Consider the following 17,349-nt stretch of genomic DNA (forward strand, 5'->3'; position numbering starts at 1 on the left):
GCAGAGGATTATAGCAGGAGCTGGCTCTACTCTTCAATATTTCCCAGACGTGGAGTCTCAGACACCAGGCAGGAGGCTCACACCCTCACTGCCCAGTGTGGCTCACCAGCATTCCTCCATGCAGATCTACATCAGCTCTGGCTCTCTGGAGCTTGAGATTTGACATCTGATCCACTGGCATGGCACATGTGGGCTTGAAGTGGGGAAGGCCATGATGTTGCCCTGCCACTGATGTCCCAGGGAGTCATCATAATCTTTTAAATCTCTTAAAATTTTAGAGAAAGACTGTGATCCTTATGCATCCTAGATTTGCCATTCTAATGTGACACTGATGTAACAGGATCCACCTTGTGGCAAAGACACTGGAAGTATATTCACAGATAAAATCTAACTCTGTGGGAAGGGGGAGAGCTGAACAACCCAAACAAGGCATTGCATTCTGAATTCCAAATGGAGAAGGGACTAATTCCCTCCACTTGTTACAGCTTTGGCTTGGGACTGTGTGGCTGCCTCAGTGGGTGAATGGGTGAATTTGCTCTCTAGGGAAACACAGTTCTGGCTCTGGAGATCTCTTTTCCTTGAAGTCTTATTTTAGGCTGTAGTCAATAAGTGGTTGAAATACATGTCTATTTAATGATGGTGAAAATTGAAGGTGTCCAGTAAAGCAGTCGTAATTGTGTTTAATGCTGAGACAATGAACCTAGTTAAGATTCAATTTAGTCTTCCTCTTTGTTCCCCTGTTCCAGTAATAAATGGTTAATTAGCAGTTTCAAAGGCTCAGTGTAATTTGTCAGCTTGCAGAAATCACAGTGATCACCATATTGTCAGAAGAAAATATTTATTCTTTTATAGAAAACGCTGAGCAATCTCCTGACTTGAACTACTTGAACTACCAAGCCACAGTTATTTAAATATTTGGATGAAAAATAATGATAAAAAAAATAAAGAAGTCTGAGGAGGCATACCAGAACATACAAAAACACAGCCCAATTTCCATTTTGTAGCCTTCTCTTATTTTCAGGTTCTAAGTTTCCTCAAGGAAGTAATCTGCTGACTGGAATTATTGCCCAAGATATCTTCCTCAAATGTAACCATCTTCTCACTACAGGACAAAGAAAGGGAAGGCTGTGCCCCAGTAACTGGGAAGTGTGTGGCAGGGTCAGGGTAGTTACTAATCTGCTGATCCTGGCATTTTACAGTACAAAAACGACATGTGCAAAAGGCATTTGCATCTTTTCTCTATCCCTGACAAAACTATGCTAAGGAGACAATTAAAATTGCACCTTCTCCCTTGCAGCTGAAAAAGAAGCAAAACCAAGAAGAGCCCTGTTTCCTTTACAAATATTCCTCCTACTTTCAGAAACACTGACAAGCACAATCCAGGTCTAACAACTTTGGAAAGACTCATAATTAGGACACAGTGTCATTGAGCTACGTGCTCAGAGTGTAACAAGCCAGACCACAAATTAACAAGCATAGATCTTGCACTGAACAGTGGGGTTACTCACTGTCTCTAGTTTTTCTCATTCCTTTCATCTCTTGACCTGTCCTTCTACTTATTTCGTGTTCTCAGAATATCTCAAGTTGGCATGACGGATTTTCTGTAACTGATCCATAAAAAGTAAGTGAAGGATGTTTCTCTTAGGGAATAAATTTGATTTATAATCAATTTTTATAATTAAAACCCCTAAAAGCCCCAAATCACACACATTTCTCTTAAACTTTTGGTGCCTCCTTGTACTACAGAGTTTCTGTTCTGCCTTATCTGTCTGTGAAGTAGAATGCTTCCACAAGCCTTGATTCATTACCAAAATGAGAGCAGAACAGCAAAACAAGAGGTATCATTACAATCTTGAAAGCAGAGTGCAGGAGCTATCTGCAATTTAATGGGTCCTGCAATTACATCTTGATTGAATGTGCTGATGAAGCCTTCTTGTACACCATGGCACTCATCAGCACACCATGACCTAGACCTGACTGAGGATTTTAGTTTGTACAGGTGAGAAAGGGAAGTCAAACATGGGGGAATGTGTGCCTAGACTCTAAAATTCTGTGATTTTCCTCATATTCTTTTTGGCAAGTGTTTTGTGTAGGATTAGCAGTCGATCAATAGGGAGTGAGAAAAATTATCCAACATTTTTCCTTCACCAAACGTTACTACAGTAAGCACCTAGAAACCTTTATCAGGAATAGATCCCAAAGTAAGAACCAAGTTTGGTCCTAAAGAGCTACCAGCCTAAAGAAATCAGTTAGAGAAACATCTGATTGAGATTCTGTTCACTATGCAGGAAAATTAAGACTCAAGAGCACAAATGTGACAGAGAAGATGCTGGACCGCAGCTGAGAGAGAAGCTATTTCTTCTGGCTTTAGATGATCTCCAAGTGGTGTATGGTGGAAGGGGGGACTGATTTATGCATCTTGACACACATCAGTTTTAGATCCTGGCTCCATTTTCTACTTGTGGCTGCCTTTAAGCTCATTTTAGGTGTGCTGAGATTTCTTTTCTCCCACAGCTGTAGAGGAGTCTGAGTTTTCAGAGCCCTGAACAGGCTGGGCTGCTTACCGCTGTGCTGAGACACAACAGCAGGTCCAGCTGGATGCCATACAAGATAAGTTCAAAATAACCCATGGCTACCAGAGCCCTTTCTGCCTCTCAGAGCTGAGCCAGGGCCTGCTGGAGACCATGGGTTATTTTCTATCAAGTTTGATGCACTATGGGTTAGGCTGTAAACTGTTGCCATTTCTGCTCACCTCTCTCTGCTGTCACTGTCACTCTGTCAAGCAGGTGGAAGCATCACGTTTTTAAAAATCAATAGTTCTTAGAGAAGTAAAGTCATGAAGGAAACCTGAGTTAGCAGTTTGGAGAGATGGAGGAAGGATTTAAAGGAGTGAAGGCACTGACTAACAAATCAGTCCTCTCTGGGCTGCTGGTGCTGAGTCCAGGTGGTCCCTGGGCATCTGAGCTGCTGGAGCCCAAGATCTCAGTCCAGACAGACAGTTCATTACAGGACCAGCTGCACAGACCAGGGTGCTATTGCCTTGCTGCTGCTTCCTGCTGGAGTCTGCTACATGCCCATTGCTTTGGTAAAGGTCAGCTCATGCTGGGGGGTTTTAATTGTCTATTACCTACCCAGAAGGAACTAAGTGTCTTAAACAGAGCAAGGCAAAAATCTTCCTTTTCTGGCTTTTTAAAAGCATTTTTCAAAGAAATGTGTGCATTAATCAAACTCATGAATGAACAAAGGAAAGATAACAGCAGTGATATGTTCATTGGGGAAGGAGACCCTGGGTCACATAGATCCACCAGCAATGAATCTAAATAAAGCCAGGGAGAGTGTCACTGACTGCTGCAATTATTATTGCAGTGATTGATAATGTAGTTCCTCAGCTAATGTGGTGACGTGCATGGTCTGAAGGTCAGCAGCACAGCTGGTGAGGTGGAAAACCATGCTGTTGTGATAGGATGGGCTGATGCTTCATGGTCTAATACCCAGCTCCTGTAAATCAAGATTGATTTGGATTACAGTGCCCTGATCCTGGGCTGTCCTGCATGTGGTAGCTCTGCAGGATTGGTCTGAAGTTTGTCCAACTCCAGCCTTTTCAAGTTGGGTTGCTGACTTTTATTGATCCCTTCCCTTGGTTTTAAATGTAATTTAGATCTCAGAAGAGAAATAAAATGGATTTATCTGTTTCTGTCAAAGAATAGTAACATCAGAGATACTTTTGTTGGGGTGTAACTGGTTTTATTCACTTCTGAGGGGTGCAATGAGATTTAATGAGTGATTCGGAGAGGGGAGAAGTGTTGTGAAATTTCTGGTAGCTCACTCACTGAGATATCATGGACAAAGTAAAAAGAGGTGGAAGACCTGAGGTGAATGCTAGATAACCTGTAATGATGAAGGAAACAGTACACTGTATTATGATATAAATGGTACTAAGGACACGTTTCAGAGCAGATTAATATCTGTGTTATTCCAAAAGTTCAAAGACTTGAGATAACAGATTAAGTCAATGATTTAGAGGAGGAATGGACATATAACATAATTGAAGAACAGGAAACTGGTGTAAACTGATGAAGCAAAATGAAGAAGCTCTGAGCTCTTCTGTTCTCCCAGCCATGACTATCATATCCAAATGTAACCTACTGCTGTAGGTCAAACTGAGAACTGAGAAAAGAAAGAGACACTGGGATTTTCTTGAAACTGGTGAATTCAAGGCTCTCAGAAAGAATGAAGGACTGTAAAGTTTTGCCACAGTAGCAACTGTAACCAATAACTTCTTATATATTACACATAACCAGCAATAGGGACATGAAGTAAGATTTGTCCCTGAATTTTGACCTGCCATAGTACAGTGTCTGAATGTGCCATATTTTGTTACATCACACAAATGTACATTTTCTTTTTCTTCTCAAATTTTCCCTCCGGATGTTTTGAGACTTTAAATTTTTGGGCAAGCTTTCTAAGTTTTTCAGGCTGAAACCACATAAAAATAGAAGATTGGACAGTTTTAAAGGCAACTAGAAATCTGAATGCCATCTTTATTTATTATCAAATAGGGAACAAATTTGAAGCTCCTTTGCTGCATTGTTGTATAAATATTGACTAAAGCATTGCTGTACAAAGAAGCATGTAAGTTATTACTCAGTCCTCTAAAGACAGAAAAGGAGAATCTTTCATTCATTTCATTGTATTCCTAGAGCCTTTGAAGTCATTCATTCTGGGAAGAAGAGACTCTTACAGGTAATTTACTGTATTTGTGCCTTCTGTCCCATGGACTATAATGCAAGATGAAATGTCAGGTTCTGCTTTCAGTCTTCATTTCTCTTGCGTTACTCCATCCTCTTTCTCTGAGGTAATCTTCAATGTAATCATTATACTCCAGTTTGGCTCCCTGCAGAAAGCTTGAATGGATCACTCGCAGTAGAGGCATTGGTTCCTTCACCTGAGGATTCTTCTGTTCCTGGAAGTAACTGGTGAAACCAAGACAGTATTTGCCTCTACAGAAGAAATACTACTTTGAGATGCATTTGCACTCTCAGGAAGGAGAGGGGCGCTGTTCTGGGGGTCTTCATCATCACAGCCAGCTGCTGGACATGGAGAAGGGCCAATGAAATAAAGATAGAATTTCTGAATTAGAGATATAGATGAGCCTTTTTCTGTAAAAAGTCAAGAAGTGTGTCTGTAGACACTTTCATTTACATGCAGAATGCAAGAATTCGGCAGTGTCTTCTGTTCAACAAAACACCACTAACACCACATGCAAGAAAATCATTATGGACACCACTGCTTCTTATGAACTGAAGAAGAAAATCTTGGTGGAAACACAAAAGGGATGCCCAACACTCTCTTAAGGCTCTGCCATTCAATTGCTGTACATTGTACTGACTTCTGGCTTTTCACCTGCTGGAAATGTAAAGCTCATTAAATGTTTGTCTTCCATACCCTGAAGCATGGCACCTTTGAGGGTAACATGGTGGCTGTTAGAAACTATGATTACAGATGTGGATAATCTCTGTTTATCTTCAGTTAAAGTACTGAGTACCTTTGGCACAAGAGAGAAGTATCCCATTTGTGGGTTGGCTTCACAAGTGTGTGTGTGTAACCCAGCTGACAAACCATGGATGTGTCTCCTCAGCAACCCTGTCAGCAGGACAGATGGTGCAAGCTCCCTTTAGGTTAAAAAAAGTCATTAAAATGGCTCTCTTATGCTCTTCTTGTGGACAGATGTTATTTTATGACTGAGTGCTCAGAAATGTGCAAGGTGTTGGCCTGTAGGTGAAGGTCCTTGTTTCCTAAAGGTGTAAATACAGAAACCAAACATTTGTGACATTTCTAAGGAGGTCTGTGGCAAAGTGGGGACATCTCCTCCCTGGCAGGCAGGGACAGTGCTTTGTTTCTCAATTCTCAGAAGCATGACTGGAAAGATGCTGCTCAAGGAAGCATGAGGAATGACAGTTTTGGCAGTGATGGCCACTCGCTGCTACAGGAAAGGTTCAGCCCCCTCCAGAGGACTGGGTTTTTTTCCTTGAAGAGGGAAGAATCCTCAGTGCTGCATTATATGGCCCAGGATGTGGGATCTTCTGCTCATGGCTCTCACTCTAATTCTCCTGTGCCTTTTGCTCACCAGCAAAAAGGAGCTAACAGTCATGTTGTACCTGTTTTGTAGTTCAAGGATTTCTACCTGTAGGCACATAGGATCCCATCGCTGGCCAAAAGTCCTTGGTGCTTCTTCCACAGTAGAGGGGAATCAATGATTACCATACCTATGACCTTCCCCTCAAGAGAAATGTAAAGTTTGTATATGTGCATGGGAAAAACAATCCTGTGCATTGAGAGAGCAGAGACAGCTAGAGAAAGAAGGCAAAAGAAATACCTCGACTGGCTATGGAGTAAACTCAGCAGTAACACTTTCTAAAAAGAAAGCAGGAACTGTCTGAAGGAGTTCAGTGCCCCCATTTCTTGACTCTCTGGAACCTGGACCTGGCAGATGCCTTTTGCAGTGCCAATTTGCAGCCTCATTTCCCTGCCACAGTTTGGCAGGGCTTGGGAACATGTCCCAGCACAGAGCCTGCACTTCTAACATCACTCTATTATGCCACACAGCTTTTTAGCATTCTCCTGAACTGTTTTCCAGGGCAGAGTAAGGGTTTTGCTATATCTTAATGGGTAAGATTATAATATTTTACATATGTAATGTATGTATATATAGATATTTGTTTTTATTTTTTATAATAGTTTTTTCTTCTGGAATTGTTCATTGTCCTCCTTCTGAAATAGTTTATTGGGAATCAATTCTCTCTCCCTGGACAAATGTAATTTTTTTCCTGTTCTTTCAGTGAATATATTGTTATTCTATTCTGCTCTAGTCCTTATGCCACTGTACTCCTGAAGATACCAGCACCTCCAATACCAGCTAATAGTAAATGCCCTTACTGAGCCCAGGGACCAGATTTAATGTGCAATTAAAGAGTGCTATGACACATACCCAACTTCAGTGCAGGGTACTCTCTGTCTCTCCCTCTCAGCAGTTTCTCACCCTGTCCTTGTCCCCCCTGAAGGGTGTAAGTCCTCAGTGAGGCCAACTGAGCTCTGCAGGTGTGGAGCCCCAGACCGAGCTCACAGTTCGAGCAGGGCTTTGTTCTCAGGAGCTGTCAGTGTGGGGTCATGCCGTGCTGCAGCAAGAGGGTTCATGATACCACCTTAACAGGAGAAAACAATGTAGCCCTGAGCTGTGTTTCAAGAGATAAAAGAAATGGAACAACTAGGGGAAGATCCATCAAATAAGATGAAAGAACATCACCAAGGAAAAAAAGAAGGAATGAAAAAACCCCTGTGATGTACTAGTCTATGAAGCACAAAAAGTAACAATGAAAGTAGTAACTTCAGAGAGTGCTATTCCTTGTTCAGGCCTGACTTTGATCTTTCTTTTTGATTCCCACAAGGGCATCTTCAGAGTCCTTAGATGTGAAGTTGTTGGTGCTGAGTCTTCCCCATGGGATGGCTGAGCAGTCTCCAGCCCCTGAGATGTGTTTTGCTGTGGCACAGGCACTGTGCAGCCCTCCCTGCCCTGAGATGTGCTTTGCTGTGGCACAGGGCACTGTGCAGCCCCTGAGCCATCTGTGAGAGCCCTGCAGGAGAGCACAGAGGATGCTGAGGTTCAGAAAGCACAGAGGGGCTGCCCCAGCCCAGCCCCAGAGCAGAGGTGCTTTATGAACTGTTCCCCTTTCCTGTGCCATTGCTGCAGGCTGCTCAGAGTGTCTTCCAGGCTTCTTTTCCCAGGAAAAGCTCATGTGCATCCTCACAGACTCCCCTGTTCCACCTGCAGTGGGGCTCCCCCAGGAGCAGCCTCCCCATCCAGAGTTCTGTCCTTTAGGAAAAAGAGCCTCTGTGATTGTGTCCCATGCAGTTTCAGAAAGGAAAGAAGAGGCCAGGATATTTCCATACTGAAAATGTAGAATTGTTCATGGCTTCTGCAGTCTTTTCCTTGCTTGTTGTCTGCTGGTGAGAAGGACTTGGTGAGTTGGTGACCCCAGGCTGCAAATGAAGCCCCCCTGGCTGTGCTGGGGAGGTGAGCACCTCCTGTGCCCTGTTCCATGGGGCATGGGTGCCTGAGCTTCCTCTGAGCAGGCAAGGAAGTAAGGGAAAACCAGGAGTATTCTTCAGACCTTGCAAAGCAGTGTTTGATTAATTTTGGGTCGTTTCAATTAAGAAGTATTTCCTCCTCAGTTAATTATGTGCTTTATGGAAGTGGATGTGGTTATCTGAAATCAAGCGAGGGATGGTGTTTCTGTAATCTCATCAATACAGAGTGTATCACCACTGGGAAGACAGTGTTAACAAATAACCAGAAACACTCCCCCTTCCCCTCTCCCCCCGACACTAATAGATCCACCTTAAATTAATATTTGAATTTGCTTCAGTGTACTGGTTATTGTGATATACCATCTTTTATATTAAATGCTATCTGTCTTTCTGTTGATTGCATTTTAGTTATACTCTAATGCTCTGTGTGGAAAAGAGGATTATTCTGAAATAAGGTAGGGCTCAAGCTTGAAATGTCTGGAGCAGATGTGCTTTTAAATGCATTATTTCTAAAGGAAAACATTCAGCCTGCAGTCTCTAAAAGTCTCTCTCTTTTTTTAACCCAAAGAGTGCTTGGTCTTTCTTTCCTTTGCTGATCAGGATCTTTTACAACAGCTAATGAAGGCATTTAGATACCAGACCTTCTAAATCAACTGCAATTCCTGAAAAATTAGATCATGTTGAGGAAAGGATAATAATATATGTACTCTTTAACTGCAGCAAATGTATACATACAAGGGGAGGCTGCTAGTGACTCGATTATGATATAGAGTCATGAAAACAAAAATTTTTGGTCCTGTAAATTTTCAAGTTGACAGAGAAAGAGAATGCAAGAGGGGCATGGCCGAAATGAAACTGGACAATATTGGAGGTCGACAGCAAATAAAATGTGATCAGCAGGACAGCAGGAATCACATGGATCACTGCCTGCTTATTTTCCCTAGACTCTATAAATATGTCTTTCTGCAACAAATGCAGACTGTAGAAAACTACAAATGTCCACTTTTATGGCTTTTCATCTTATCCATGAATTGAATAATTTACATTACTGGATATTGAAATGGTGCAAAGTTGTTTGAACGTTGAAGGTAAATTAAGTCTTTTATGGGAGACATTTTGCAAAGGAAAGGTGTGGGAAAGTCAAGATGTGTAAGCAAGACACAGAATAACCTCAAGGGTGATGTGCTTAAGCTTCACTGAATAAACAACAGAATGATTTGATATCCTTCCCAATAAGCTTTACAAATATTCCTTCAGTGTCTGAACGTATTTCATACTAGCAAGCTAACAGGGTGTCAGAAGTGGCAGCATTCACGCCAAGACTCCCCTCTGCCACACTCCCCAGCTAAGTGCAGGGACAGTAAATTTCACAGCATCTTTAATCTTTGTCTCAAGTGTAAATAACTTCACATTGGCTTTAAAAAAAAAAGAAAAAATTGAATAAAGTCCTTGCCTTCTTGCAGTTTTAATCCCAGTGCTGATGCCTGTTGATGGTTCAAACACTCAGTTCCCTATTTTTAAATCATTTAACTGGTTCAATAAATGTCTTAGCCTTTGCTTTGGTAGCTAAATCAATTCTTAAAAAAGAAAATAAGCTTGTCAGTGAATCCCACCCAAAGATCTACCTTTCCTTAGAGCCAGTTGTAGATTATATAAAATAAATTTACTCTGAACCTTCTTGAGATGAAAGGGACTGAAGAGAGCAAATGCAAGATCTGCAAACCAGGAGCAGTGAGGGGTTAGCTGCCATTATGATACCGCACGTGGCCACAGACAGTTGTGTCTCTGCTGTTTGCAATCAGTGGCTGCCACCACCACACCTGTCCATTACTGTATCTTTGCAAGAAAAGCACAAATGAACTGTCATTAAAAGAAAAAAAAACTATCAAGAAAAATTAAAATGTTTAGAGAGCCCTTAGACCTGAGCTGGAAATCCTTCCCCAGGAGAAGCCTCCATGGGGTTTGATCCACAGAAGGACCTCAGCAGTGGGAAATGCATCTGTGTCCTGGGGAGCACTGGGATGGACATTGAGTAGCCCTGGGGTCTGATTTATAAGAAAATGGTAATGCCTGTACCTCTCTCTTTCCTGCACTGCTCAATAATTGTGGCTTTTGGTTTTTTGCCTAAAAGTCTGGTTTGTCATGAGATGCTGGGGGAGGTGTGTGAGGGGGTGCCTGAAAGACACCTCTGGATGAAACTTCTATTGCACTGGTTCTTGGTATTGCAGGTTGGACTTAAGGACCCAATTGTAGGGACAAACTGAGCCAGAAACACAACACAGAGAAATAATCCCATGTGCTCTAAAATAAGATGTGTTAGTCACTCAGGTCAGAGTGAAGTCAAGACAACAGAAAAAGATTTTAAACTGCTTCTTTCAGTTAACATTTTTTTCCTGCCAGCTACTAAATCTCTTCATGCTTCATTTTTTTAGTTTAACAGAAGAAAATCTTTAAAAATTTTAACTTCCCCTGGAAACATTTTCAATTTTCCTTTATTTTGGAGGACAGAGATTGAAATAATTTTACAATTTGTTTCTTTCCTTCACGACTGAATGAACCATAAATGTTTATTTCTATGGTCGCCTTTCTTGGTCTCTTGAATTTTTCACAGATTTGCAAAAAGAAGTTTTGTGATTTTGTCTTGTTTGCAAAGTTTAAGGAAGTTACACAGTAGAGAAATAAAAAAATAAGATGCATAGAATTAGAATGAAACACAAGAACAGTTTCAACAATCACCTTGATTAATGAGACACTCTGAAAATGTAATTTTTCCAAGACTAAGGAGAAAAGTTGGATTCTACCATTGGAAATATTATTTTCATTATTTATTCTGTAGGTGCAAGAATATACAAGTCTGCAGTCAGAATTTGGACAATGTTTTTCCAAGTGGAGCAGCTTTTTCTGAAATGAGACCAGCATTATAACCAAGAGTTATATATACTTATTAAGCATTTGAGCAGCATTATTTGCTTTTAAATGAAGATGGATTTCAACTTGCTGCTTCCAATTAGAATAACAATAAACATTTTCCCTAATGATGATGACAAGCAATAGTGTTAAATTAGAAATGCAAAAGCTTTTTCTGTTGGTACAGTATAAGTTACAGTGTCATTAAATATATAATCAGCCATTTATTGCTTGTGTTATTTTTGAGGCACTTAAATGAAAAGTTGATTTGTCTCTTATTAGACCTCAATAAATGTTCCTTTAATAGTCATAGGGTATTTTAATGCTTTACAGAATCATTGTCATTAAATTGAATGCAGGACATTGGACTTAAATAAAAGAGAAATGGAAAAACTCAATAAATCAGGATAATAAAAGCTTTTCTTTGTGCTGTTTGAATTGTGCTGAAATGGATCTGTCTCTTAAACTGCCTTCCCAAGGCCAAAGTAGCTTAATTGCTTTAGGGCTTGATTATGCTGCATGAGTCAGCTGTGAGACTGAGGCAGTAAAAGACACATTTCACCACAGAAAACTGAGGATTAATTTTGCTGCTGTATGGTAGACTTCCCTCAGAAACAATGGCCAAGTGAGAGAAATATACTGCAATGACTCCTGCATTATGGGAATCTTTCTTCAATATCAGGGACATGTGGAGAATGCACAAAGCACAACACTTGGGGATAATTCCTTGCCCTTTTGTATTGATTTTCTTCAGCTCCTATGGGTTACTCTGGCATTCAGTGCCAAGACATGAAATGGCTCTCAAGCGCTTCCTGAGAAAGATTTTAGGAGGTGTATAAACTATATATATGACATGACATATATCTTAAACATATTGGTCAACATTGTCCTGAAAAGCAGACATTGACCCTAATAGTTGTGTCCTAAACATCTCAGAAGTGTTACCTTTGCATGAACTTCTTCAGTGTAAACTTATTACTGAACTTGTCTATGTATTTCATTTAAAAAGTAGTTGATTCTTTTAAATCATGCATTCTTGGCCAGCTCAGTTATACAGATGAAAAGCAGACTTTTATGATGCAAATTATTAATGCTCAGTCTTTCTGGGGTTTGACAGCTTTAGCTCAAACAAGGATATAGAGACCTGATCCATTGTGAAATGAGCTAATTTACATGATGAGCTTGAGCCAGGGAGATAGTGTAACAATCCAAGATTTTCTGAATGCAATAGTTAAAGCCACCTGGAGTTGCTGCACCCCTTCAGGTATTTTGTGAGCTGCCCTAAGATGGTGCTGTGCATCAAAAGCCCTTCACACATCCTGCTGCTCTGAAATCTCTGTGGTTTCTTTTACTAGTTAAGTTAGAAACATCTAAACTTGAAAGTCCTCTTCTTTTTAGGAGCCACTCAGCATTCAAATAGCTAGAGATGAGCACACATGTAAAACCCCTCTTTTCCTACTTTCCCCTCTATTATTTGGTATTTAATTGGTCAGCATAATTTGTTACATGTGAATGCAAATGGGAGGACAAATATAAAAAGGACCCATGTCATGGCAACAGCAAATATTTCATTTAGTCACAGAGCATGTATGTAGAGATGGGCAGTGGGAGCTTTCCTAGAATGGCTGCCAATTCACTTACCCTGTAAACAGAGAAATAAATACAGAGGCATAAAAATCCCTGAGCAATGATATGTCCCTTTGCAGCTGGTTTAGCTTCAAATCAGAACTGTCCATCATGTCTAGGTATTGTTTACTTTCTTCTGACCCATTATGTAAATGTTCTTCTTAAAAGTGTGCTTTCCCTTACTTTATGATTGAACCTGCTTCCTTTTATTGAGAGCTTCATCCCATAGAAATATGACAGGTTTGTATATTACTGCAAAAAGTAAAATATTACAGGCAGATAACTGCTGATGTCATGCTCTAGAGATTTTCCAGGTCAGAACTCTGACATGGAGACTCATGATTTCTTGAAAAATTATCTCAGATTCTAATAAATCCAGCACATACTATTCCACAAAGTCAGCCTTTGAGTGTGAAGAACAGCTTGGTTTAATAAAGCCTAGTGGTGTTGCATATTTTGGAGCTTGTGGTACTGTGATGCACAGCAGAGTACACCCACAGTCACAAAGTTTAAAAAAAAAAAAGTTTAAAGTAAAGAAGCTGAAGACATTGGGGTCAAGCATTTTGCAGAATCCAGAAAATCAAGAGATTCTCGGTAGTCACATTATTTATTTGTCCTTTTGCTCCCCATATAGGAATTTTCTGTTTCAACATCTTTCCCCACAGACTGTCCCTTCTTGCCTTAAAGAAGACCAAAGCTGCAAACCTGCTGGGGAGGTGAGCAGAGGGAGTGGCCCTGTTACATGGGAGAGTGCAGGGAATACATGGAGCTTTGCCTGGGTTGGATGTTGATCCAGTTTATGGTTATCAGTCATGGTTTATCAGTTTATGGGGCAGGATTAGAGACAGAACAGACTGACTAGAGGCCCATAGAAATTGTGTGCAAAATTCACGGGGTAAAACCTCCATTTGCATTTGTACAAGTAGCCTGGACTTTTTTATTCTCTAATTCCATTAAAAATAGACTACAAGGAGGCTTCAGGAGCAAGTCTGGTATCAGATGGTAACAGCAATAAGCAGGTAAGTTTTCATCTCAGTTATGTTAGTGTAAAACCAATTAATTTTTCTAGATTTATCATGGTGCAAGAATAAGATTACATTAGGATTAGTTAAATTAAAATTGGAACAATCACACTGTGAAATAATAATTCTAAGTCAAACTACCCTACCAGATCCAGTTTCAGAGGGATTACATTGATGTCCTAGGAGATGGAATGTGGCTACTTTTTCCTGGGACAGGAGAGCAATTTTTCTTCTGTGATCTGAGCCCAATAATTTATTTATTATACTTCTTTCTTGCTTTCTATTTTATTGTATTAGAGCTCTTTTTTTAATTTTTAATTTTTTTTTTTTATTTTGGCTAGCAGTGATCAATCTCTTTAAATAAAGAAGTAACAAAGACAACACACAGAAAAAGAAATTTAACAAAAGTTACGATAATTTAGAAAATCCTTCTCAGATAATTTATAAGAACCTTCTCATGTTGAATGTTGAAGACTCATCAGCATTCAAAAATAAAAATTTGAAGAATATCTTATCATCTCTTGTCTATGGCAAATGTGATATGCAAGTTAAAACAGAATCCTGTGCTTTATGAATTTTCAGTTTTAAGTACAGAAAGACATGATAAAAGGAGTAATGAACTAAGGAGAGCTGGAAAGAATTTAGATTAAGAGATAAATAGCCCTTCTGCTAAATCACATCTGACTCCCAGGGACAAAAAGTTTGTTGCTTCATAAATGATGACACAATACAGTACTGAACAAAAACTTTCACAAAGGACTGTTTCCTAAATAATTGCTTGTTACCAAATAGTATGGGATGAGGTGATTTGAGGACTTAATTTTTGTGAGGCTCTCCTTAACTGTATGTGGCATTTGGGTTGTGCAAATAATTTCAGCAATGCACATTGTAGGCTAATAACAGACAATGTTATATTCTCAATTAAAATCACAATTTCTGATAAGTTGGCAGGGATGAAAGTCTGCAGGTATAAAATTCTGGAGGAGAATGCTCTTGTATGTGGACATTGTGAACCTCAGATCACTGAGCTGTGGAGGAAGATTTAGGATATACAATCTTATTAACTCCAAGTCCAACCTTGCCCCCAGGATGAGATTAATTTACCATCCATAGTGAACCCTCACACTCACATCCTGGGATGAACATAAAACTGATGGACAGCCTAAAACATTAGTCTGTCTACAAGCTCTTGTATGTGGTAGGGACAGATCAAGCACAGACAAGATTTATTTCACCAATTAACTAGTTACTACCATGTTGGGTCTGCATGCTCGTACAGGAAATCTGCTGGATTGGAAAATACTCACTTTGACATTTCTTTAAATCACAGACTGATTTTTTTATCTCTTTTTTGAGGTTTACTGATTAATTTGCTGTCACTTTTGGTGTGACAAATAAAGCTTCATCTGAACTCTCCTGAAGCCTCTCTGTAGTGATTATGTTACACACTTGTGCACTCTGCTCACTGTACGTCACCTGAAGCTGAACTGAGCTGTATCCCAGGCAAGTTTTGTTTTTTTTAAGAAATGCAAAATAAGAAAAAATAAGAACCAGATGCAGGTTAATAAGAGCAGGACTAATTAGTTTTCTGTAGATTTGAATATAATATTTTTCAGTGGAAAGACTGAAATATTGTTGAGACATACTTGGATGCTTTACAACACAGTTTGTAGATATGTTTATCAGAAGAGTTTTTACTAGCACAGATCCTCGTGGAACTCCACTGTTAACTTCCATCACTTACTACTATATTTTTTCCAAATACAAAAATTATTTTGAAAGGAAAAATTAAAAATTCACGGAAGTAGACATATTTCTGTATGTTTAGAAATTTTCTGTGGTATTTCAAAATTATTCTTGGATGGAAAAACACCCATTCTGTGACTTAACCTTGCTTGAGATTCTAACTAATAGGTAGAGAAAGGAAAAAAAACCCAGGGAACTTTTATATGTCAAAGGACTTTGGTGGTTATCTGTGAAGCCCTGTAGGGTATTGAGGCAATTGATTTACATTAACAGTTATAGGTACTGGTCATTCATCTCAAAGATGGTTTGGGAAATCTCAGCCCTGCTGTAAAGTGTGACATTATAAATATTTGCCTGAGTATGTGAATTGCTCTTTATATTCAGAGGATCTGGACAAAGCCCCTGAAGAGAGATTAAAAGACTGGAGCATTTAGAGCCTTACAGCAATATCAAGGATTATCAAAGCATCTCTGTGCGGGAGAGCAGAATCGTTGTGTCAGACCATCTCTGTCTCTGGGAGGGAGATTGGTCAAATCTCTTTGTAGAGAGGGGAACACAGTCTCTGTTAGGATTATACCCAGCAGGAGACAACTTAGCTCCCTTCGAAAGAGGAGCTTTAAAGGCTTTCATTTGAGAACCAGGCATCTCAGAAAACATCCTATCACAATTGAGGACAATTAATATGTGACAAGAAGCGTGTGGAGTTTGTGCTTAGTTTGTGTTTCTCCTTCTGGGGGGTCTCTTCTGTGCTCTCTCTGCCAGCTCCAATCAGCTTGGATTACACTAAGCTTCAAGCATCCATGCAAGCAAAAGGCAATTACTTGAAGAGCAGCAAATCCAAGGGAGAGTCTCAAGGATGCTCTTATACTTTCTCTGATGCCTACCAATGTGTTGACTGTGTCTGTTACAGGAATTCACAGTCAAGTCATGCTAAGAACTTTAAATAAGTACAGAGATTTTTCAGATTAGATGTGTAGTTTTACAAAGCACATATAGGACACCAGCATGATTGCTGAAACAAAATGGAAAGACAAGCTCAGATGATTGCAAGCTTTTAGAATCTCTGCTTCTTCTTCAGAGTAGGTCCTCCTTCAATTCTCAGGGCCAGTTCACCTGCTTCCCTGAAAAAAAAAAAATTATAGTGGAGTAAAAGGGGTGAAAACTCCATGTGTTTCTCTTCACATAACCCCTTCCCACTTTTTCAGGCCTAGGAGAGGTATTTGGCCCATTAGAGGATCCTAGTAGTCCTCATAGTCATGAAAAGTGTCAGATCTCTTGTCTGAGAAACACACCCGGATTTCAGATTAGCACCAAGGTAGAAGACTCTTTAGTGGCTCTGTGATCCCTATTTTGTTTCTGTTATAATCTGGCCATGCTGATCAGATTATTTGCTGAAGAGTTTGGGTTATCATGCTGCTTCTCATGTCCTTCTATCTTTGTGTTGTGCTTGAAGATCTGGGCTCAGAATTATCTTTCTTTTACTATTTCTCTGCTCTGCTGACCCTGTAGTCACTTCTTACAGACTCCTAGGGACTATGCAGAATGAGTACTTGTATTCAGCCAGAAGCTTTCTTCAGTTTGTTTTCATCTACCTGCTGCAGGCTCTAGCTCTGTTTTCAGTTTGTGCAGTATAAGCTAGGTTATAGGGAAGTGATACAGTCTTTGATTTAGGGTCAACATTTACTAATTTCCCTACCTGGCAAGGAAAGCTTTACCTGGCTAATCTGTTTTATGACCTGAAATACTGACTGATACAAGCCTTTCTCTGTGGTTAAGTAAATGGTGCATTTACAGCTTTTTATGTGCTGCTAAAGGCTTTTAGCCATTTCTTTCTCACAACCTTGCCCACCCACCTCACCAGAGTCTGGAGTCACAGTGGTAGTTGGAGATGATGCTGCTCCTTCCTCACAATGGAAGGGAAAGGCCCTTTGCAGTATCTCTCATCCAGAGAGAGACAAATGCT

The sequence above is a fragment of the Catharus ustulatus genome, chromosome 7, assembly GCF_009819885.2.
Source record: "Catharus ustulatus isolate bCatUst1 chromosome 7, bCatUst1.pri.v2, whole genome shotgun sequence".
In the NCBI taxonomy this organism is placed as follows: Eukaryota; Metazoa; Chordata; class Aves; order Passeriformes; family Turdidae; genus Catharus; species Catharus ustulatus.